Source organism: Saccostrea echinata, unplaced genomic scaffold, assembly GCF_033153115.1.
Source record: "Saccostrea echinata isolate AGI-Se365-2 ecotype Australia unplaced genomic scaffold, CSIRO_AGI_Sech_v1 ptg000033l, whole genome shotgun sequence".
Lineage (NCBI taxonomy): Eukaryota > Metazoa > Mollusca > Bivalvia > Ostreida > Ostreidae > Saccostrea > Saccostrea echinata.
This window is the reverse complement of record NW_026889782.1, coordinates 6,919,944-6,934,388: the sequence shown is the minus strand read 5'-3', so window position 1 is coordinate 6,934,388 and position 14,445 is coordinate 6,919,944. Positions and strand designations below refer to the sequence as shown.

The window sequence follows — 14,445 nt, the reverse complement described above, 5'->3', positions numbered from 1 at the left end:
CTAAATACTTAATAATAAAACAATAAAAATAAATTTTATAGAAAATTGTTGAATAATATCGTGAAATATGGAAAATAAATGAATACAATTTTAGACCGCATGTTTGTTTTTCAACATTTTTGCCGTGCTACGTATATCATCATCAGCAGTATCAAAACGGCAATAATTTTATGAGATATTAAACAAAATCAAAAAAATTTACCAAACATTTATAGGAATTTTTAAGAAATATGTTCATGTGAAATTTCAATTCTCTATAACGTCTGAAAGAGTGTATAATAGCAGAGTCCGCGTAATTTTTGAACGGCCCTCGTATTATCTAAGAAAAATTAATGTGGTTGAAATTTTGTGCAATATTTTTAAAGATACTTCATATGAGGTTTCAATTTGGACTGGTGTCGAAAAGGGAGCTGGTACGGACGCTTCTGTATTCATCCAGTTGTTCGGTTCAGCGGGTAAAACTCAAGAAATTTGGCTTAGTGACTCACCAGATCATTTTGAAAAAGGACAAAGGGATACTTTTGAAGTAAATGTCTGTGTGTTCCATCTTTCCGCATTTCATAAAATATACAATAGGCAAGAGGAAATAATATACCATAAATCCAAAGTATTATAATCCTTATTACCTTTTTAGGTAATAATAATGACTTTATTGTTTTGATATTATAATATAAAATCAATCATTTCATATATTAAATTTTGTTGTAATGGTTGATGGGCATGTATTTTAAACAGGTTAAGCAAAGGTTCATAGGCGACATTTTGAGGGTTAGAATTGGACATGATGGAACGAGAGTGTATGCAGGATGGCACTTAAATAAGGTAAATAATAGGAATAAAAGATAACAATACCTGACTGTAATTCCTCCCTCATATCTTATACTCAGTTCAAGGGTCTTTCTATAGTTAAGTAAACAAAAACGTAAAGCTTCACTTCACTGGTCTGGAAAATAAGGATGGACCTAGCTGGGAGCTATCCGGTTTTCACCAATCGCAGTGGATTCGAACTCGTGGGGAGGGGGGGGGGGCTTAGTGATTTTTACTCAGTGTCTCTGAACACAGCACCACGCGGGCGATAGGACGTACTTGATTGACATTGTGTGATAACATCCTTATAACCATTATTATTATTAATATTTACAAAGCGCACATTTTTACGGGTAAAATGCTACCAATGACACTGTATATTACAAAAAAACCTAAAGAAGAGTTATATAAAATAAACAAGAGATGTTTGTGAAATACTTATCCCCCCCCCCCCCAATAATTCGAATTTTTCTAAGTTCAAGGGGCATGCATAACTCTGTCAAAAATTGCTCGCACTTATCCTAAACAGAACTTGACCTAGATATTCTAATGATAATTCTGTATACCAAATTTCAATTTCAGTATGTGCAACCTCTACGAAGAAAATAAACGGAAACTGCAAATAATTGGAATTTTCCTTAGTCCAAGGGACATGACTCTGTCAAAAATTGCTCAATCGTACCAAAACAGACCTTGATCTAGATATTCTTATGATAAATCTGTATACATGTACCAAATTTCATTTCAGTATGTGCAACCTCTGCAAAGAAAATGAACGGAAACTGTTGGTGGACCGACAGACAGACCGACCGACAGACAGCAGCAAAGCAATATGCTTCCCTCCTTCGGAAGGGGCATAAAACTAAGTAAAATAAACATAAAAACTATTTTCACTGTAACCCAAATATAAATAGTTATTCTGTAGTTAAAACATTCTTTTGAATACGGATGTTTAAACAAACAAGTCAAATAATTTGAACAGATTTTAATTAGCAGTGTAGTAAAATCGTATATTGGATCTTATATTGGCTCCCTTATAGTTGTGACATATAGTGGCTCTCTAGAAGAGCGCTGTTGATTGTATTTTAAAATTAAAATGTACAATACATTATACTCATTTACATAAGGAACAAATATGTCCGATTTAAGTTAATGACGTATGTTACAGGGGTATCCTTTATATACAGTAAATATATTTATATATATATATATATATATATATATATATATATATATATATAGAAGTAGATGAAAGCACACGAGTTAGATAAAACAAATCAACAAATCACGGGATATTTTTATCACGTTTTTAAATAACTATCAATATTCTACACTTCTACATTATTTTACTTCATCACTTTCACGCAAAACCATGGTGACGTCACAACTATGGTAAATATGGTGATGGTAAATGAAAAATATCCAATTAGTGATATCCATGGGATAAAGGGGTAAACATGATCTATATATATATATATATATATATATATATATATATATATATATATATATATATATATATATATAACTCCTGGCTAAGTTTTCATATTGTAGTGTTATGATTATGAACAAACGCATTATGGATGAAATATTTTGCCTGACTTGTTTCAATCCAATTGTTTTACCCTTTGTTTTTATGCTAATTTTTACTAGAATGCTACGTTTACATGATCAATACCTAATGCACACGGCGGGCGTGATGGTCAACAGGATATGCTTACTTCTCCTAGGAACCTGGGTATCGGTTCACAAAAGCATCGTAAATTAAGTACTACTTAGCGAGTTACGACGAACTTAAGTAGTACCTACGTACTACGTTAAGACCGTTTCACGAAAGGTACTTAGAACTGTCGTGAATATGCGCAACTTAGGAAGTACGTAAATATACCGGAAGTAAAAAAAAAATGGCAGACGAAACTATTTCTAAAATAGAAAAAAAAAAGAGAGAGAAAGAAGAATTTTACTGAGGAAGTAGAGGCCCTGGTAGAAGAGGTGGAGAAACAAAAGGACATTCTGTTCGCACCACATAAGGACGTGAATACCAACCAGAGGAAGAACCAGTGTCGGAAAAACATTTGTTCCTTGTGTGTGTAACATTTTATCTAAACATTTTATGCTTTGTTTACTAATTCATAACATTAATATAAAATTTATTCACAAATTTAAATATTTCATTGTATAGGTCAGTATTTACACGAAGTTGAAAAACATTATCCCTGATGCGCCCCTCATATTAGGTATTTATATTCGAGTTTCAACGTCAAAAAAGGTTACAAGTCAGCATCTCTGACAATAACAATACTTCCAAAACTGTAAATTATCATGCCACAGTTTATAATATATCTTTCAAGAACTCATCGGAATGAATATATTTTGGGTATGTGAAACAGTTTATAGCATTTTTCAAATCGATGATTATTCCATCTACACTGCGATGTATTGAGAAAGTAATAAAACATCAGAATAAAGAGCTTAAAGTGAAGTAATTGAACATCATATAAATTAGCAATCGTGTCCATTAAATGATAAAGGGACTCACGAAAGAAGAAAACGATTACTTACTCGAACCATTGATAAATGAAATCGTCTGCATGTTTACCTTAATATTTCTTGGCATCCCAGAAATAAATAATACAACGTATTCTATTTTGTGAACGCATGAAATGGAAGTAAATCATAAGTTTAAAAAACCATCAAGTATTTTGCTAGGTTCCTCAATAATATATATTTTTTTAAAATCTTAAACCTATTGTTGACCTATTGACTTTTTTCATAAACCAGAATAAACATCATCGGAGAGGACATCCGCTGAGATTATTAAAAAATGGAGAGATATTTCATCTCAAACTAAAAAGGAGGAGGCCCAGTATAGAAGCGAACTTATGAGAACCGGCGGTGGACCTGCTCCTGCTCCGGTCAACTCCTCAGACATCAGTCAGAAGGTCTTGCATTTGAATTTATGTACACCAAATAATTGTAATCTAAACCACTACAATGTAGCTTAAATGTACTGTACAATTGATCTCTAATTATTATTTTCAGGTTGTTGCAATAATAGCAAAAACATCAGTAGAAGGTGTAGAAGGCGGGTTTGATACGGATGATGTTAATGGCGAGTTGACATTTATATTGATTTCATGCACTTAAAATCGTACTACCGTTAACTACCGTTAACCTTGGTAATGAAAAAAATCATGTAAATTATAAATATTTAATTTGTATTTCAGAGGTGGATCTCTTTAAAGTGGAGGATGTATGGCTCTCCCCTCCGATGGAATCTACATCCGAGCGAGCTGTCGTCCCAACACCATTTCAATTCCCAGGTCCATCTTCTGGTGAGCAAGCCGCCACCCCAACACTTCCAGAGGCTCCAGATCACGAGAAGCAGCTTCGACCAACCAAAACGTATGGGTATTTCTGGGGGGGGGGGATTGAAACTGATATCAATTTAAATAGCCTTTGTATTCATGTAAAAGTTTGTGAACTAAAAAAGGAAAAAAAAAGCAGCATTAAAGCGGAAGAGGTCGGTGGAGGACGTTTATGACCTTCAGTGCCAGGTTCTGGAACAGGAGCTGGAGAAGAACAAGCTGGAGATAGAGAAAGCTCGACTCTAATATCTTAAATTCATTACAGGAAAGGGTTGCAGCTGGGGGAAAAAGTGATCCTTTGATGGAGTTGTTCTCCACCTTGAGTAGCCGAGAGAGCAAGAGAGAGAGAATGTATGTTTTAATATTTCATATTACTGAGAGAGAGAGAGTTTATTGTTGTTTTGCCATATTGAATTATTAGTATTTATTTATTAATGTTACGCTGAATTGTTCAAATACTTTACCAAAAATACTTATAAATGCATTGAATTACTTTTTTGTCTTTCTCATTTCTAATTAAGTAAAATATGAATAGTACAAATACATATCTATGTGAATTATTTTATTGATGTATATAGGACGTTACCTATGCGAATCGCTGTCTTATCAATTGTTCTCTGGTTATTTTGCCGTCATTGTTTGGTCCCTGGTAAGTTGCCTTCTCTCGAGCTTCAACTAGTTCTTCTTCAGGTTCCTCAAAAACTGGAATTCGCTTGTCAACACAGATGTCATGGAGTTGACAACACACATATATAATCTTGCAGCATTTTGCTGGTGTGTACTCAAGAGCTCCGCCTGTTTTGTGGAGACACATGTAAACAATTATTTGCGTATCTCTTGTATTTTTTCTGGTGTGCACAAAGATCAACGTACATTTGAAATTAGCTGCAGATCTGTAGCTCGCTGGTCTGAAAAAATTGGGATAGATGACCAGAGACCTACAGTGCCACCCATAAAAAAACTATATTTATTGCGCACAAAAAGTTGCACTCGGCTCTAGATTAATTTTTCCGAATTCTTACTTCACTGCACAAAAGCTTGATTTCAAAAAGTTCCTTAGACCTCTATTAAATACTTACGTAGTTGACATCATCCAAAATGGCAGTATAAACAGACGAAATTTCCTATGGTCTCAATTTCAGGCCCAGGAGTGCTTTAACAACGGTTACCAGGAATGTTTTGTTGTGGAAACAGTAAAAAATATGTAAGGAAGATTAGTAATACTTTGGGATTGAGGTTTGAAAAACACGGAGAAATAAATCGAGAAATAGTGCACATTTTTGTGCGCAATAAATATACTTTTTTCAGTGGGTGGCACTTTAGCTCTCTCGTCTGTCATTTTTTTCCGGAGAGCTACAGTTCTGCAGCTAATTTGAATTGGGTTACCCGAAGCGGGATTTTAGCACTCCAAAGGCCTGTTCAACCACCACACGAGTTCTCCCGTGAGACCCATTATACCGATCTTCTCCTCTGGAATTTGGATTACTTACTGGTGTCATGAGCCATGGCCTTAGAGGGTGCCCAGAATCTCCTAAGATCCATCCATTCATTTGTCCATTTTCAAATTTCTGCGCAATCGAACAATTGGCCCATATAAACGCATCATGAGTTGATCCTGGCCATTTACTAACAAAGCTCAGAAATCTGTTAGAGAAGAAACCAAAGTTGCATATTGTTCGTCGCTTTATAATTAAAAATATTCTGCTAAGCTGTACCAGTTTTTTTAAGGAAGGAGGGAAAGAGAATAATTCAGTACTTTAAATATTTAAATATATCGGGGGGGGGGGGGGTCGAGAAAGGGGCTACGGTATTCGTTGAAAACATTCACTAATTCTGATTGTAAAATTAAATATTTAACCCCCCAAAAAGAGATAAATAGAGAATGTAAACATATGAATCGAATCATTTCTTTTAGATACTTAAGTCGCCACTGCCTGCTGCTGTCATCCAACAGTACTTATTCAAAACTTTACGTGAATTCACTTAATTGCATCATAGTTTTATTTATCTTTATTTACTATTTTAAGATTAAAGGTATTTGTACCACTTTGTCTTTTAAAAAATGAATTAAAAAATCCTTTAAGAAACTCTTTTTAAATTGAATATGACAAAATGACAACATATGCTGTTTCTTTCCAAACTTTTCCGTTTTGTTTGTTGAAAAATACATGTTTAACATATTTACTTCATGTAATAATCAGCTATTGCCTGGACGTTGATCGAGTGATATCCTTTTCTGCAGACGTACAAATTTTCATGTGTTACAGGTGCCGGGATGGGTATGTGAGTCCCGTCGATGGCGCCAAGGACATTAGGGAAACGAGCGATTGCATGGAAACCAACCTTCGTCCTGGTTGTCTCGGCATCACCAATCGGAAACTTTATGTTGTTCAGTGTCCGACACAAGACATTGATAACCTAATCAAAATTTTATATAATATAAATTTATCCTAAGGGCATATTAAAAGTTTGCCCTCTCTCGATCGATCGAAAAACTGGACCGACTTAAAAATTTTTAAACCTTCCCCAGAAAACGATTGTTTTTTATTCATTACAAAATATTTTCATCCCGTCAACACTTTTATTTTAGCTTTATCTTCGCAAGTTTATTCCTACCTTTATCCTTACCTTAACCTTTATCTATCTTTTTTTATCCTGAGTTGGAGAGGGCAAGTAAACATTTTTTAAGAAGGTCTAATGAAATTTGTATTAAAACATCATGAAAATAAATTTTATCATCATTTTATTTAACAACCTTCAGACAGATGGCTTTGATATCCCCAGAGTGTCTCCTATCACTCTCTGCTGGGAGCCAGAAGCAAGAAATCTTAATGCAACAAACACTTGCAACGAAGCTGGAAGATTTCCAGATCTTTTGGTTGGTCTCTCAAAACGTTCTTGGACTATATCAATAATACTAATGATGGTCCTTCTGTCCAACCGGTAACGATGGATCATATCCATATCGTCGTATGCGTCTAGGGGATTCTGCCTGTCCCGGAACACGCGGTCTGCGTAAATTTCGACGCACCTGTTCGTCCGCAACCCTCATGAACGCCGCCATCTTTGGATACTAACGTAACGACGTAATTTTACGTCACCTCCAAGGTGACGTAAAGTTACGTCATAACGTATGACGCAACGTGAATTAAGACGCTTTCGTGAAACGCCGAAATTTAGCTACGTACTATTTACGATGCTTTTGTGAAACGATACCCTGATCCCACCTGGGGAGTTTCCGGGGGTCCGTGTTTTATGCCCTGTTCACAGATGTGTTTGTTTTATTATTATTATTTTTTCAGATTGGTCACTTTTCGTTATAATCCCATTTTTCATGAATAAATGAAAGAAAATAGTATCAATGAATATCATGTGACACAGATATCAATTCATACAATAGATTTTACTTAGGCCTAAAGAAAATTATGTTTGTTTCCTGTAACATTCCCAAAGAGTCTGTAGGTCGGGATTATTATTTATATATATTTTTTGCTTATGAATAGGGGTCAAACATCCCCGGACTGAATTAACCAGGTGTGAAATTTATAGCGGACACCCAACATGACTGTCTTGCGGCAGAAAACGAACTTCAAAAAGTTATGGGGGAAATGCTTGATGTTACAAAAATTAATTACTCTTTATATTTAAGGTAAATGTTGACAAGGTTGACATATTTTATATCTCAAATAAAGCCACACTTAACATTTTTTGTATAAATTGCATCATCTGATTGATCAGACACGGGTTTGGTAGGGGGAAAATCCACCCGGGTTAATTTGAATGGGTCTGCCGGGTTACAGGAAACAAACAATTAATTATGCCTTATCCTGATCAACGTACAATTAATAGGTGTAACAGATAAGAAACATCATCATCAATTTAAATATTAAGTATAACTATAAATCATTGTACAATTGAACTTTACACAAATATATTATATCCCACATTTCAATTGATGCCATTATAGGTCATTATAGCTTAAAAATCTATACATATGAATTAATAAATTTTGCAAATAAACTCCGAAACGGGTGCACCAGAGTTCTTAATTACTCCTCAAACAATACACTATATACAAGTTGATGTCCGTAAACTATATACAGATTTCATTCGCATAGTAAGTATCGTACATTAAATTTAAAGTCTTTCATTTTTCATAAACAGCTATGAAATAGCAAAAAAGTGGGTACGATGGCGTTTCCGATTTGCGGGACTAAGTTACTGGCAATTTTTAATGAAACTGACAAGCAATCGTTTATTAATTTCATAAAACGTCCTCACTGAATTATTCAATCAAAACCTGATTTAAATGATATAAAAGAAATAAGTTGTGATAACCGATTAAAAAATGAGAAATGTGCGAATTTTTTCGTCATTCATCGATCTTAATATTAACAGGGGAGTCTAGAACAACATATACATGTAGCATCGAGCCCGATGGTAAAAAGAAAAACGAGGCGATTACAGCTGCATGAACATGAAAAAAGCTTTTGTGTGAATGGTCATTGAAATAATGGTATATCATTGACACTATAAGTTGTGAATATATTTATATATCGGAAGACTATTACATATTTACATATATGTTGTAGGTTTTCCTAATAAATTCATCGGTAAAATCTGTATATATCCCTTACTGGGAGCATCGTGACAACGAACCCGAAGTACAATTTTGTACTTCGCAATAAATTAAACTTGCTTACATGAAAAGAGAAAATTAATTAAAAAAGGTATTGTTCAAATACAATAAAAGCTGTAAAATTTCATGCTTTCATCAATACATTGCAGTTTTTTTTTCTGAATACAGTCTTTTGTATCAAATACTCGGCCTATTCATAGTGCGTTAAAAGCTATTTTTTACACAGGTTCTTGGGTCTTGGTTTATAAATATGCATGTACCTTATTGATATGGTAAAAAAAAAAAAAAAAAAAAAAAAGTAAAGTACATTTTTTACATATCAGTTAGGTACATATATTTATAAACCAAGACCCAGGTACCTGTGAGTTTTGACACCCCCCCCCCCCCATCAATTTCTTAGTAAAATGTGCATATTTGCTGCTTTTATCCTTGACGGAAATAAAATAAAAACATCTGGGCCGGGATTCATAAAACTTCTTGGTATATTCATTCTTAAGTTTAAAAAATCACTTAAGTTATATATAATTTATACTTAAGTCCCCTACGTATTACTTAAATTTGGTAGAAATACTTAAGTGTAATTCATAAACATACTTAGTGCTTAAGTACTGACTTAAAGTTAAGTGTCTTCAGAGGTGTTTAAGTATCTTAACTAGATAAGAAATACTTAAGCTTTCTTTATCAAAGTAAAAATAATGCTTTACAGAAGACATTTTAATTTTTCAGTAAGAAACCATGCTATTACATCCAACTAGAAACTTGTTTTGACTTTGAGATGTTTATCAACAAGTAAGATGCAATATTGTGCAATGTTGATGACAAAGCTGTATCAGTTGTGATGTAATACACATGGAACTAAATACCTTCAACGCAAAAAGAGTGCGCTTTTTGTTTGGGAAATTGTATGCGTTGCTAGGTTGACCTAACTTAAGTGCTCTAATTTCCTCAGAATTAAACTTAGCTAAGAATTGCACTTAGAATTTATATGAGTATGTCTTAAGATTTTGTTCTTTGCTAAGAATTTATTTCATACTTAAGCGTGAATCTTAGCACAAATCTTAAGTATGTTTATGAATCCCAGCCCTGAAGTACAGACAGTATCCATAACATAGTATTACAGATTTCAAAATAAACATCAACAAGCAAGTTCAGAGTATTTGTGTCCCCCGCTTAGGGGGAAAAAAGAAGAGCATGCGCAGTTCGGGGGGGGGGGGGGTCACACTGCCCTCCTGTATTTGTAGAATTATTAAATGTATACATGTATATTGAAGCAAATTTTAAAAAATGCCAATATGGATATAAAGATTTGATTGCTAATTCTTAAATATGTGTATAGAAGATTCTTTTTAATATACAGAATATTTATCACACTGAAATAATGATTTTATGAGATTGTACACGCCAGACATCATAAGTTTTTCATTTCACATCTTGAATAGTATCATTTAGCAAATCCAAAAAAAAAAAAAAAAACATTAAAAAAAGAAAAATAGAATCGATCGAGGATTGAACCCGGGCCTCCCGCTTGCTAAGCGAGCAACATACCTCGAGACCACGGGGGCACTTGTTTCTACGGTAATTTAAAGCCAAACACTAGGTCACACACAAATGTCAGTAATGATAATGTCGTAAGAGCTATGCTTCTTTGACTATGTAACAAGAAGTTGATCTACTCATTTCCATAATATGACTCATATTGAGTTAAGTCTGATTAAATACAAACATTAGGTCACATATAATGTTTATATTCACGTTCGATATTGTCAAAATTTTACACATTACATATTGTCTAATTTAGCCTTTACTAGACAGTTCTTATAGATGTTATTAGAATATAAAGTCGGCCGACAATCTGTATTATACGTAATAACTCTCCACATGCCCCTGTGCTAAAAATAATGCCAAGCGACTTTTAAATATACAATATTAAAAAAAAAACGGGGCGGGACACTTTGAGAGGGGCGAAAGATGCCATAGGGAGTTACGGTATAAAATTTCTTTGCAAAAGCTCAAAAGCTTTTTGAGATATCGCCCGAAAACGAAAGTGTTACACACAGACGGAATTTGTGAATTTACGACCTTGAACTTTGACCTTTTGACCTCAAAATCAATAGAGCTTTTCCTTAGGCCACAGGGAGTTATGTAAAATTTCATTGCAAAAGCTTAAAGAATTCGAAAGTGTTACAGACAGACAGAAATACGGACGGACGGACAGACAGACCCAAATTAATATCCCCCACTTTCAGTGAAAGCGGAGGACAAAAAGGGGGTGGGGTGCAGACGTACATCTACTTCATGCGGGACTTTGAACAAAGTATTTCTGCCTGCTATAAGCCAGTAGGCTGTTAGTAGTGGTATAAATTCAAATCCCCGCGCTTGCCCGGGATTTCATCTAGTATTACAAAAGGTAACACATTCAAATTACCTGTCTATGGGACAAGTCCATTCCAAGAAAAATCAAAACTTGACTGGGTGCTTACGCTTCACTGGCTTACATAATTATCTAGTAATAAATAATTTCACAGTTCAATACCATATACACTATAATACTCATAAATACAAACATGGATTGCTTAATTATTTAGATTTAATTTTATTTATATATAATACCATTATTCTTCTCTGAAACAATGATATAAAGTATATAGACATATTATAAAGATATAGAATGTTAATAAAATTAATATTATTGTCAGATCTGGCCTGTAATGTCTTTCTCAAGGAAATATCTTTGAATTAGTCAATATCTCTTATAGTTTAAAAACACACACACACACACACACCTATATATATATATATATATATATATATATATATATATATATATATATATATATGTATTTGGAGGGGTGCTATACAAAAGATAAAGAAATTATAAATCTTACTTTCAGCTTCAGATAAGACAGAACGTAACTGGTTACCACGCCGTTGTTGATTACTGGTTCTACGTGAACAAGTGGATAGATATTGATCATGGGCGACTCGAGCTCGATCTTGTTCCGACTGACGAACATGGAAAGCCTCTAAGAAGGGTGTTTTGCTCTTAAATTTAAAATTGAATGACTAATTGTTTTAGTCTCAGTTATGACCTGTGAAAATTCCTGCGAGATATTTTTTAATGAAGGATTTTACACATTTCGATTTTTTTATGTAAAATACGAAAGATTGGATTTTTCAAAAGTCTGATGAAATAATTGAATTTGGTGTGAAAACTTGTTTTTTGGGGGGTTATCTGGAAAAAGATCACATGATAATAAATTTGATAATCCTGTTGGTGAAGAAAAAATTATTACAACAATCAAAAACAACAACAACAACAATATTGTTTTTAATATTTCAAAATATTTAAATAATTACTATACTGTAGAAGAAAAATATCAGAAAATACATTTCATAAAAAAGATGGTCCAAGTGGAAATGTTTTTTTAAATGTGTCTACGATTACTCTTAATATTATGAATATGTATTGTATATTCCAAATTTATGTTTATATATATATATATATATATATATATGCATGCGTGTGTATTTGTCCAACAGTTATGAGAGTGGGAGAGAGAAGTGTACATGTTTTGCAACTACATAAATAAATATTTAAAAAATACAAAAAGTTTTAATAAAATCAAATGACTTTATTTTCTTGCTGTCCATACCTTAAGATTTAAGAAGAATTCCGATAAATAATTTTTATTTGATAAACATTCTTTAACGTTCAAACAATTAACATACATGTATATTGAATGCATTAAAAACGCAGTTTACATGGTTGCACTTTAAAAAAAAAATGTTGAAGTTTAAAATCATAAAAAAAAAAAAATAAAAAAAAAAAACACAGATTTGAAATACCCAGATACTATTTATCTTTTAAAAAGCCCATTTTTTAATTAAGAATTTGATGCAATTCTAGGAAATATTTTTAACACTAGGTCGGAGAATATTTTAACGGCGACTAAAAGGAAAGAAAGAGGGTTGGAATTAATCTAAATTTAATACCTTATAACTATGCTGTATTGAAGTATGAAATTATTTTGTGTACACCTATTCTGGCATGTATTGGACAAAATGCAAAAAAAGTGTTTTTAATTCGCCTCAAAAGTGCTGGAAAATTGTTTAAAAATAATGTTGCTGGAATCTAGTAATCCTGTGTGAGCGAGCTCACAAAATTACCTTCTTCCCCGCTGCACATTTTTTTGAAAGTGCTCATTCAAAATGTCAATAATCTTATGTTGAACCTGCCAAAATGAACTTGGTAAAAATGAAACATCTGATGATCATAAGTAATCTTTAAGTAGAATATGGACATTCAATGCCTTAAGTTTCCATTTGAAAATTATTGATCTTAAATGAATTTTACAATTTTTTCTAACAGAAACCTTGAACTTCCAACATGGATAAACAATATGACACACATTATTTAAAAAATAGTTTTTGTGAGATTGCATTTCACTTATAATGTAATGGTAGTAGATTCAGTGGTGTGACAATTACAGAAATGCTTGGGGGGAAATAACATGATTTCGACAGTAAAGATTCTTAGATTTTTTGGGGGAAGATGGCCCTCCCACTTTTGAAACCGTTACTACGGGTCTGCTTTTCCTGCTACGTGTTTAAAAATAAAGAAGATTGGGTGGTTGGTTGATACTTTTCATTCCTTCCTCGTTTTCTCACTCATTTTGGCTCGCTGCAGATTTTTGCCTCTACTTGGTACTATCGGCCGTTGAACAATAAGTGATCGTTTTCGTTCAAGTCCCTATATGTAGTCGTAAGGGACCAAAATTTATTCTATCTCAGCTGAACGCTGTGTCTCCGCGTTTTGCAGTGGGTTTCCAACCCGAAACGCAGGGATAAAGTTATTACTTGATGACTCTAGAGAGAAACGCATGCAGTTTTGTATGCTTTTGTCCTCTATCTACTTAATAAATTCAAACTTATTATTTTCGTTTAATTTTCAGATTCTTCAGAACATTTATAATTCATGAAAAACAAGGAAAAAAAATCACGTATATGACTTTGAACGTTAATAATAATATATTAACAAAGTAAGTTCTCTTCTCCATATCAAATTCCTAATCAGCACGCCTCGTGACAAACTATCAGTCTCGGAGTTTTCTTTGTATCAACCATTGACGTATCTACTAGGCTTTGCCCTCTATCTCTACTCCAATAATAATAATAATACCTCGACATGAGTTTACAATTAAATAAATGCGAAAGAATCTTTACAATGATCTTAATTGAAACGAAGATTCAAAAAAGAAGAATCGATATGTAGTTTCAATTATCAGTAAAATACGGGAGATGAAAAAATAAGAACATTACCTGTCTCCTTTGTTTAAAGCTTTTAATATCCTTTTCATTTCATATGGATCAAAATTCTGAAAGATGACATGAGAAACTTCTGATGATGATCTTTCTCATCTGTTCTAATTAATGAATTCTAATCCATTCATTGCATTGGTTGACATCGATATGAACCTGACTTGTATAAATAATATTTTCAAGATATATACATTTAACCTGCCGCTGGGAGTGTTTCTTTTCTTTCCAAACAATCGCCAGTGTAGTGCAGTTTCGGAAAGAGTGCGATTCGGAGTATCATGTTGATCTCATTCAAGGGTAAGATAAAATAGG

The 14,445-nt window shown here is 33.3% G+C and overlaps 1 pseudogene; it reads left to right on the top strand.

The window, feature by feature from the left end:
- Positions 1-3,638: 3,638 nt before the first annotated feature.
- LOC133198068 (uncharacterized) lies at positions 3,639-11,861 on the top strand (annotated as a pseudogene).
- The last annotated feature ends 2,584 nt before the right edge of the window (positions 11,862-14,445 follow it).